The following is a 10,455-nucleotide window of genomic DNA, read 5'->3' as shown; positions in this document are numbered from 1 at the left end:
GGTTGGGACGATGTCGTTCTGGACTTTTGGGGTTAGAGATTAAAAAAAATTTTAAAAATGTGATTTTCGAAAATAGGGGGTGGGAAACGACGCCGTTTTGGACAGGGTACTCTATGGTCACCCTTTTTTAAAAAACCGTGACCATAGATCCTTTTAGGTCACCCTTTCTAAAAACCGTGACCATAGAGTCTTTTAGGCCACCGTCCAAAACCGTGACCATAGACCCCTTTAAGTCACCCCAAAACCGTGACTATAGACCCTTTTAGGCCACCACCAAAAACCGTGACCATAGACCACTTTAGGCCACCCCCAAAAACCGTGACCATAGACCCTTTTAGGTCACCCTTTTTTGAAAAACCGTGATCATAGACCCTTTTTGGTCACTGTAAAAAATCGTGACCATAGACCCTTTTAGGTCACCCCCAAAATCGTGACCATAGACCCTTTTAGGCCACCCCCCAAACCGTGACCATAGACCACTTTAGGCCACCTCCAAAACCGTGACCATAGACCCTTTTTGGTCACTGTTAAAAACCGTGACCATAGACTCCTTTAGGTCACCCCTCAAAACCGTGACATAGACTCTTTTAGACCACCCTTTTTTAAAAACCGTGACCATAGGCACTCTATGGTCACCCTTTTTCTGAAAACCGTGACCATAGCTTTTTTTTTTGTCACGGTAAAAAACCGTGACCAAAAAAACCGTGGCCATAGACCCAAAATGTTGTAGTGACGTTTACTATGTTATTATAAGCCATGCATGTTATATTTTTTTATTTATAATGTTTCAATATTTTTTTACATCATAATAATATAATAAGTTGTTAACACAATGTTTAATCACTAAATGATGGTTAATTTTGTGCGTTTATATCAAATAAAAATTATATTTATCTAAAAATGCAACTTAATTAACGATCTACAATAAAGTACCCTCCAAACAAGATGCTAGTATTTATTAAAGTGATATATATATAAATCAAACTTTATAATTCGTTGTCACACAAAGATATTAAAAAAAAAAATATAATTCCTTATTATTCAAAAAAAAATACAAATCTCCAGAGAAGGGGCGCTGAAGCCCTAGGAGAGAACGTGACCCTGGAGACGACGGAGACTAAATCCTCACCTTTGTCACACACACCTCACATCCCGGCTTCTAGTTCTCGTTCTTCTTCGCTCTTAGCTCCTTTCCGTTGCATCTCCTTCTATATTACGGGGAGGAAGTGAGAATGAGTGACTGTACTATGGTGGTGGGCAAAAAGACTGCAGAGGAAGAAGATTTGGTGAGGCATAACATCAAAAAAATGAAATCGAATGGAGATGAAGTTCTTACTGAATTTGAGGAGGATGAGACAGAAGATATATATGAAGCAATTCCTAAGCTGAATAAGCAAACAGGGCCTGATAAGATGGAGGCAGATTTTAAGCAGAATAAGACTCCCTCAACTGGGATTTTGACGGAAGGCGAAGTGCCTAGAGGGTCCCGACAGCAACGTATATCATACATGGATAGCTTGATGCATGGTGATACTGGTATGGTGCTATCTTCGGATGAAATCGTGCAAATGGTCACAGAGGAGTATGATATGGAGGAAGTCACCGGAGGAGGTAATACAGATCTAGCTCCTTTCAATCCTAAACCTGTAGTTGATGTTTCATTAGAGGAATATGACATGTGGTGTAAATCATGGAAAGGCTCATTGATTGTTAAACTCCTGGAAAAAACTATCGGTTATCACGCTATTGAAACCTGGATAAGAAGAGTTTTGACGCGAAAAGGGAATGTCAATGTTATGGATCTCATAGGAGACTTTTTTCAGGTCCGTTTCTCGGATGAAGGGGACTGCCATGCTCTTTTTTAGGGTTCCTGGCAGGTGGCGAATCACTACCTTCTAGTGCAGAGATGGAGGCCATTTTTTCTCCCTTCTAATCAACCGGTATAGAAACTAGCAATATGGATTCAAATTCCAGGCTTTTCGGTCGAACTATACACGAAGCAATTCCTCTGGAGAGTGGGTGGAAAGCTAGGTACAATGTTAAAGGTTGATCACACTACTTCCATACATTCAAGGGAAAAATTTGCTCACATATGTGTTGAGATTGACTTGAGCAAGCAATTAGTGCCAGCCATTCAAGTACTTAGCAGAGAGTTCAAGATTGAATATGAGGGTCTCCACATGATTTAATTTGCTTTGGTTGTGGCAAATATGGTCATAGGATGGACCAATGTTCCGAAGGAAAGAAAAAGGAGGCATCACTAGTGACGAATTCAATGCCGTTGGGAGATCCGATGTTGGATGGGATGGAATTAGAAGGTGCAAAAAAAGGAGAGACTAGCGGTCATAATTCAATTTTGAACAATCCTCAAGCAGATTCCAAGGAACCAAATCCCGTGAATGAGGGTAACCCAGAAGGGGTGGTTATTCATGAAGATCTTAGTTACTTCGGACTGTGGATGTTGGCTAAAAGAAAGCAAAAACGCAATGGGCAACCTAAACAAGGCTTTGATACTGTGCCTGCTAGAAGCCAAACCAAGAAGTCAGGTTCCAGGTTTGAAGTCTTGGTCTAGGAATAGTTAGAAACGGATGGTCCACTAGTTCATGAGGAAAAGTTGAAAAGCTCATCAGGTAACATCAACAAACCTTCTATTGCAAAACATCACTATCATGCGGGTTCTTCAAATAAAGTGGCTCAACAAGATCTTCAGAGAAACAAAACAAATAATGTTAGAATTCCTAATAATCAAGTTTCTCAACATGAGAAAATGAAGGATAAAATAGATTATTTGAACCCCAATTTGGTGAGGAAGAAAACTGATGATTATTGGCTCTCCTTGGAGCTCATTAAGCAAGCTAGATACATGCCGAGAGGTGACTCTTTGTGCTTGGGTGAAGGTAACGTTTAGACCCATTACCCATCTAAGGAAGTTATGAAAGCGGTGAATCTGCTTCACAACAGGGCTCGAGGCAGTATGCAGGAATCCAAACCTCCTGATCTAGGAAAGACCCCTGTAGATATAGCTCCCAGTAATGATCAACTATCCCTTGCGTTGGGTAGCAATCAGGAAAGCATGGTGGTGGATTCAGTTACCGCCAACGTTCACTCTATCCAGTAAGTTACTATCTGAGGACCACCTTCTTTTCATGTTTTTATTAATATTATTACATGGAATTGTAGAGGTGTGGGAGTAAAGGCTTCTCTGTTTTGCTTAGAGAGCTTTCTTTTCGTTATCATGCAAATTTTATATGTCTTCTGGAAACTCATAAATGGTTCAAAAGCTAATAATATTGCGAGGAAGTTTGGTTTTTCGGATTGGTATCTGGTCGAAAGAGTTGGTTTTGCATGTGGTATATGGTGTCTCTGGAACTCTTCTCATTAGGATATCTCAGTGGTGACATCTCACAAGCAATTTATTCATCTTCAAATTGCTTATGTGCAGGAACCATATTGGTATCTTACTCTGGTGTATGGGTCTCCCCATCTTAGCCTCCGTTATGAACTATGGAGTGGGATGAAGGATTTAGCAGGGCAAATCTCCGGAGAATGGTTCGTGGGGGACGATTTCAATTGTGTTCTCTCGGTGGCAGATACTGGGGGAACTTCTGGCCTATCTCGTGACTCACAATGTTTTTCTGGGTGTCTTTTAGATTGTGGTCTTCAAGATATTGGATTTCATGGTCAACCATTCACATGGCAACATGGTGTAATACGTAGGCGGCTAGATAGGTATGTTGCAAATAATGCCTGGTCCCAAAGGTTTAGTCAAGCTATGGTTAAGCATCTCCCAAAACTAAAGTCTGATCATATTCCAATTCTTTTGAATCTTGAGGTGACTTCTGCTTCTTCTAATGTTTCTCGCCCTTTTCGGTTTTTAGCAGCATGGCTTTCGCATGAGGATTTTGAGAATTTTCTTGGAAGGACCTAGAGGAATGATGTTTTTTTAGAAACTAATGTGAGTAATTTTATGGAAGCAGCAAAAAGTTGGAATGAGGATGTGTTCGGTAATCTGGCTCGTAGGAAAGCTCGAATTCTAGCTCGGCTAAATGGTATTTTGGAGCATATTCGGTTTCATATTAATCCCTTTCTTGATGATTTACAATCTTTGCTTTGGAAGGAGTTGTAGGCTATTTTAATTCAAGAGGAAATTTATTGGAAACAATGCTCTCGTTGTAAGTGGATCAATTTCGGAGATAAAAATACTTCCTACTTCCATAATATGGTAACTGCGAGGAGAAGAAAAAATAGAGTTACTATGCTGAAGAATTTTGAGGGTGATTGGGTAGAGATGCGAATTTGCTATGCAACCTCGGAGTTCAACATTTTCGGAATCTTTATACAGAGAATAATACTTATATAAAATTGGAGGCTCCAGGTTTGTTCCCAAAGCTAAATTTGGCAGAAAGGAGTGAGCTTGGCAGAGGGGTGACGCTAGAAGAGATTTCTTCTGCTCTTTTTTCGATAAGATCTTGGAAGGCGCTAGGGCCAGATGGGCTCCCTGCTATGTTCTTCCAAAGTAAATGGAATATAGTGAAATCCCCTCTAACGAGTTGGGTGGCACATATTTTCAATAATCATGATGCTATTAAGGTAGTTAATCAGACGTTCATTTCCTTAATTCCGAAGAAAGAAACTCCAGAGAACATTAACCACTTTTGGCCCATTGGACTCTGCAATGTTTCATACAAGCTTGTCACTAAGATCATTGCTCAGAGGCTTAAAGTGGTAATGCCAAAGCTGATCAGTTCATCTTAGTGTGCTTTTGTTCTGGGGAGACAAAGTGCGGACAACATTGTAGCGGCCCAAGAAGCTATTCATATTATGAAAGCAAAGAAGGGCCTATTGGTTATATGGCGGTGAAAATTGATCTTGAAAAGGCTTATGATCGCCTTAACTGGAACTTTATACATGATACTCTCGTGGAAGCCAAGCTGCATAAGAACCTGATCGATCTTATTGTTCAGTGCTATTCCTCGGGTGAAATGAAAGTTCTTTGGAATGGGAGTCCCTCATCCTCTTTTTCTCCTTCCAGAGGTGTTCGGCAAGGTGATCCTATTTTACTGTACTTTTTTGTCCTCTGCATTGAACAATTGGCCCAAATTATCTCTGTTGCAGTTAATAATAACTTGTGGGTTTCTATCATGCTTCGTCGTGGAGGTCCGAAGCTGTTGTACCTTTGTTTCGCTGATGATATTGTACTCTTTGGTGAGGCTTCTTTGGAGCAGGTGGGTCTGATTAGAGGTATTTTGGATTTCTTTTGTCGTAGCTCTGGCCAAAAAGTGAGTTATGAGAAATCTTGTATTTTCTTCTCCGATAATGTGTCTTTTACTAGGAATCTAGAAATGAGCGAGGCCTTAGGGATGCGTTTGACCTCTAATTTGGGAAAGTATATTGGTGTTCCTTTACTTCATAGGCGAACCAAGAAGGATGATTTTTACTTTATTGAGGAGAGGATGTAGAGTAGATTGAGTATTTGGAAGGCAAGAAATCTTTCTTTAGCTGCACGAGTAACATTAACTCAATCTGCTTTAGCTACCATATCATACATTATGCAAACCATGAAGATTCCTTTGAGCATATGTGACAAAAATTGACAAAATTTGTCGAAATTTTATTTGGGGCAGTGACTCTAATATGAAGAAGTCTCATCTAATCAGCTGGGACAGAATATGCCAATCCAAGCAGCAAAGGGGTCTGGGCCTGAGATCGGCTAGGATCCTGAATAATGCAAATATGATGAAACTAGCATGGAGGTTAATTCATGATAGGGAGACCATGTGGGTAAAGGTTTTGAGGAATAAATATGGCGGTGATACTCTTATTCCAAAAATAACCAAACCTCAATCTTGTTCTAATGTGTGGAAGGGAATCTGTCAAGTTTGGAAGCGGTTTGAAGGCAACCTTATTTGGAGATTAGGTGCTGGTAATACAACTCGATTCTGGGTTGACCACTGGCTGCCTGGTGTGTATCGGCTTGTTGATTTTGTTCAGAATGGTATATTAGAGGATAGGCTGGAAGATAGAGTTTGTGACTATGTTTCGGGCTCAAATTGGGATTTTAATCTTATTTTGGAGTTACTGGGCGAGAACTGGGCTCCCATTTTTGCCGCGACAAAACCTCCTGAAGCGAGCTTTGGGGATGACCAAGTGGCTTTGTTGCACTCAGCAAATGGCTCCTTTTCCATTAAGTCGGCCTGCTCCATTTATCTGGAAACCCCTGAGGACTCGGCTGCTAGTCTGTTTTTGAAGGTTTGGAAGCTTAATGCCCTCAAAGAATCCGAGCTTTTTGTTGGTTGGTTGCAAATGATGCCTTACTCACTAATGCTCTGCGATTTAGAAAGGGGATGATTCAAGATGATATTTGCAAGATCTGTGGAAACTTTCCTGAATCTGTGCTCCATGTCCTCCGTGATTGTAGAATTGCGTACACGACGTGGAAGAGCATAAACAATTCATTGGGTCTTGATAATTTCTTCAACAAACCTCTTTAATTTTGGCTTTTGGAGAACCTGTCATCCCAATCCACCTACCAAGGTATTCCTTGGCCCCTACTTTTCTCTTGTATCATGAATACTCCTTGGTTTCGTCGGAATAAGTATATCTTTGAAGAGGATCAAACTATGCCAGAGGGTGCTGTCCATTTGGCTGCTCTTCCGCTAGCTTGAGATTATCCTGCTGCCCAGTCTAAGTTTAGCAGAATAAGGAGAAATATTGGTTCTTTTATGGAAAAGAAGATTCATTAAACTAAATATAGATGGTTCAGTGTCAAAGGAGGGAAAGGCTGCGTGTGGTGGCATTTTGCGGGATCATGAAGGACAATTCTTAGCTTGTTTTAGCACCAATCTAAGTGTTTGTACTATTACTGTGGCTGAATTGTGGGGGCATACTTCTTGATACGGAATTAGCTATTCACTTGAGTATTGCTAATCTCGCTATTTAGATTGATTCAAGAGTTGCAGTTTCGTTATGTCTGAATGATAATATCGATCTCCATAGAGCTCGCACGCTCATCATGGCTATTAAAGACAGGTTCAACAAGTTTTCATGTTGGGAGCTTCACCATGAATTTCGAGAAGCAAATTGGTGTGCCGATCGTTTAGCATCTAATGGACACTCTCTGGAGTTTGGTTGTCATTTCTTTTATAATTTATCTTCTTGTATTTCGTCCTATTTTCTTTTTGATGCTATGAGCGTCTCCTTCTCTAAAATAGTTTTTACATAGTGTTTTTGGGCGTTTTTGCCCCATTGTTTATAAAATAATAATATTATTATTGAAAAAATCATAAAAAAAATTTCATTAAGATTCTTTAAAATTATAGTTAAACGTAACGGAAACGAATAATTGGTAAAAGGTAATATGTTTACTGATTTATTAGGAATATGAGAAATATTTGGATGACCTAAATTTTCTAAACATAGTACTATATATTAATTCATTGTGTTCCTACCATATGTATTTTAGAAGTCATTTAATTCGATAATAACCTTTCTCAAATCCAATTAACTAGTAATTTACATAATTAAGTTCGGTAGACTTATTAATGATGAGGATTGAATACAAGTACCTTACTTCTTTTGAGTATGGAAAAGAAATAATGGAAGAAACAGAAACTAAACTCTAACTAATTTATTTACGTAAGAAAGGCAACATGTTTAATAGAAACCATATATTATTCTTTTTTTCCATTTTTTTTTTTGTATCATTATTATATTCAGCAAATCAACTTAATAAGAAAGAGTATATGTCTCTCTCAATCCAGCTAGGCAATCTTACATGTATAATGTGCTAGTGATCAAAAGGGAAGACATTTAGCATAATTAGCATATAATTAAAGAGTCATTAATGGTGACCAGTGAGGAACACCCAATGCTGATGTTCATGTCTTTGCTAAAAAGCGATTAAAGAAAAGACATTCCATCTAACTCATTGCTTAGACCCAATCCTTGACTGATCCTGTTTAACCCCTTGATAATTCCCCAACACCCTCTCAAGTCTCATCATTATATAATCACACATCATAAGCATTTCTTAAACAGCCTAGCTAGCTAATTCCCAGTACAAGTCTATTTAATACCATAAAAAAAGTTAATCCAAAGAGTTAACTAACATTAATAAAAAAAATATATCAGTTCTCCTAACATTTCTCTTTGTATTGTTATTGTAGGAAGGAAAAAAATTAGTTAATTATTCACTGAAAAAAATTATTCTTATTTTTTTTAAAAAAAAAAAAAAGAGAGGGGGAGTGGAATTTTGGACCCCATCAACATGTAGTAATAAAGAGCTATGGAATTTTCTTAAATTATAATATAATGGTTGGCAACTTGGCATATATATATATAACAATTTGAGGCTTACAACCTTATATTAAAATATAGATTAATGTGATTTCACCAAGATTTACATACGTTTTAGGGTTTAGGATTCTTCGTACCTTTTTATTTTAGTCCGTTAATTAAAACAAATTGATTTAATTTGAATATCTCTTTATTACTTTTAATCTTTTTAAAGGAAAAAACAATAGCATAAGAATAAGAATAATATATAGAACTAAAGAAGAAAAAAAAGAGTTACGTTAGTATTTTCAGATACAAACATGATGAATAAATAAATAGTTCCGTTAGGGAGACAATGGACTATTTGTATAATGTGTACAATAGGCTATTGAGTTACAAAATGAACATCTCCTATACTATCTATAATAATACTAGGGATAATAAACATCTTCCCAAAAGTTTAAACTGATTTTTGGATTCACCAAAGATCAAACTCTTGACTTTTCGGATCTAGAGTTCTAATACCATGTCATGATACCATTCATCCCAAAAGTTTCAGCTAATGGAAAAAGATAACACTAATGGTTATATCTTTAATACTCCCTAAACCTTCATTATATATATTGTATAAATATTCCATTGGTTCCTCGTACTTTTCCATAAATAAATTAAACCTTTCACCAAATGTATTTGAATAAGTTAAAATTCAATTTGTACTCTTCAAATTATGACTTAGAGTTTCTCAATACCAAACCAGATAAACACTGATGAAAACACCAATAAGTAGTTTCCCTCTCATTTTATCATATAAAACTGTGTCATCTTACAACCACTTTCCCATATGAAAATATTCACATCACATGCCTACAAATTTAGTAGTGGAAATAAGTTACGGTGAAAGTCAGTTATATGAATATACACTTATTAACTCGTTATTGAATTAACTAAATCAAAATTCAAATCATACAATAATTTTTAGTTGCAATATCGTTAATCACATATGGTATACCCACAACAGTAGGTTATCGTGTCATACCATCAAATGATTGAACTTGAACCAAGGCAAAAGGCACAATGGCCAATACAATAACGGTAAGACGAAGTGAAGAACCATTGCAACTATGGATTATTGTTCCCAATTTAACCCATAAAATAATCATGAGTTAAAATTTCAACCAAAATAAGTTTTTATTGTAATTATCATATTTATTATTTCATTGAACTTTGTTTAGCTTCTGATTCCTACTTTTAAGTTCTGTCATTATCTTATATTTAATTGGACCTTATCCTTTTTATGCTTTTCCCTCGTTTTCGGTTGCAGACCTTATGTTATTGGCATTAGAAATTCATATTTTGAGACCTTTGTCTTATTTTCTAAGTTGCTTAGTTGGTTAAATTGGAATACGATTGGTGTGGAAATTCTTTATAGTTTGATCATCTTTTGCTTGAAATCACCAAAGTCCACAAGACAGCATTTGTTTATAGAGACAGAACACTGAGACAGGAACACAGAGACACAAAATCGTGTTTGATAGAGGAGATATAAACAGACACAATGTGTCCAGAGACACTAAATTAGTGTATTTTGTGTCTATCCTGATAGAAAGGATACGGAGATCCTAACAAGGGATACAACTTATTTTTTCATTTTTTCTTGCATTATTTTTATTAATTTTTCATAATTATATTTTTTATTATTATATTTTTCGTCTCAAATTTTTTGAATGAAAAAAAATGAAAATAAATTGAATTTTCATAATTTGTTCTAGTTTATCACGAAACAGAATATAAAAGCACACAATTTTGTGTCTCTGTCCTTTATGTCTTGTTCTCAATGTCTTGCGTTGTCCTATTTTCAGAAACAAACGCAGCCCGATATATCAAGAGAAAATAGAATCTATTTTAAAATAGAATTTAGTTTTGATACACTGTCTATAAAACAATTTTATATACATTATCTAATTATGTAATATTATATCAACAAAAATAACTACTTTTTGTGTTGACCGTAATTGATCATATAAACCAATAAATATAAATGGACAACTACATAAAATATTTTACACTATCAATATCTGGCCATAAATTATAAAAAAGTAATTTACCTTTAATATTACAAGAAGTTTTAAGAACAGTTGCTTAGTTACAAGCCAAGTTCTAATTTCATTTTTGATGTTTAAA

General features: G+C 36.4%; 1 long non-coding RNA gene across 1 annotated transcript; it reads left to right on the top strand.

Moving 5' to 3' along the window:
- On the top strand, nucleotides 1,011-7,226 carry LOC110267217. The gene is made up of 3 exons (XR_002354578.1): nucleotides 1,011-3,114; nucleotides 3,443-3,729; nucleotides 3,882-7,226. It is a non-coding gene; the product is annotated as an uncharacterized LOC110267217 (long non-coding RNA).

The sequence above is a fragment of the Arachis ipaensis genome, chromosome B09 (genome assembly GCF_000816755.2).
Source record: "Arachis ipaensis cultivar K30076 chromosome B09, Araip1.1, whole genome shotgun sequence".
NCBI lineage: Eukaryota > Viridiplantae > Streptophyta > Magnoliopsida > Fabales > Fabaceae > Arachis > Arachis ipaensis.
Note: the sequence above shows the minus strand (reverse complement) of the source record. Positions and strands in the feature narration are given on the sequence as shown.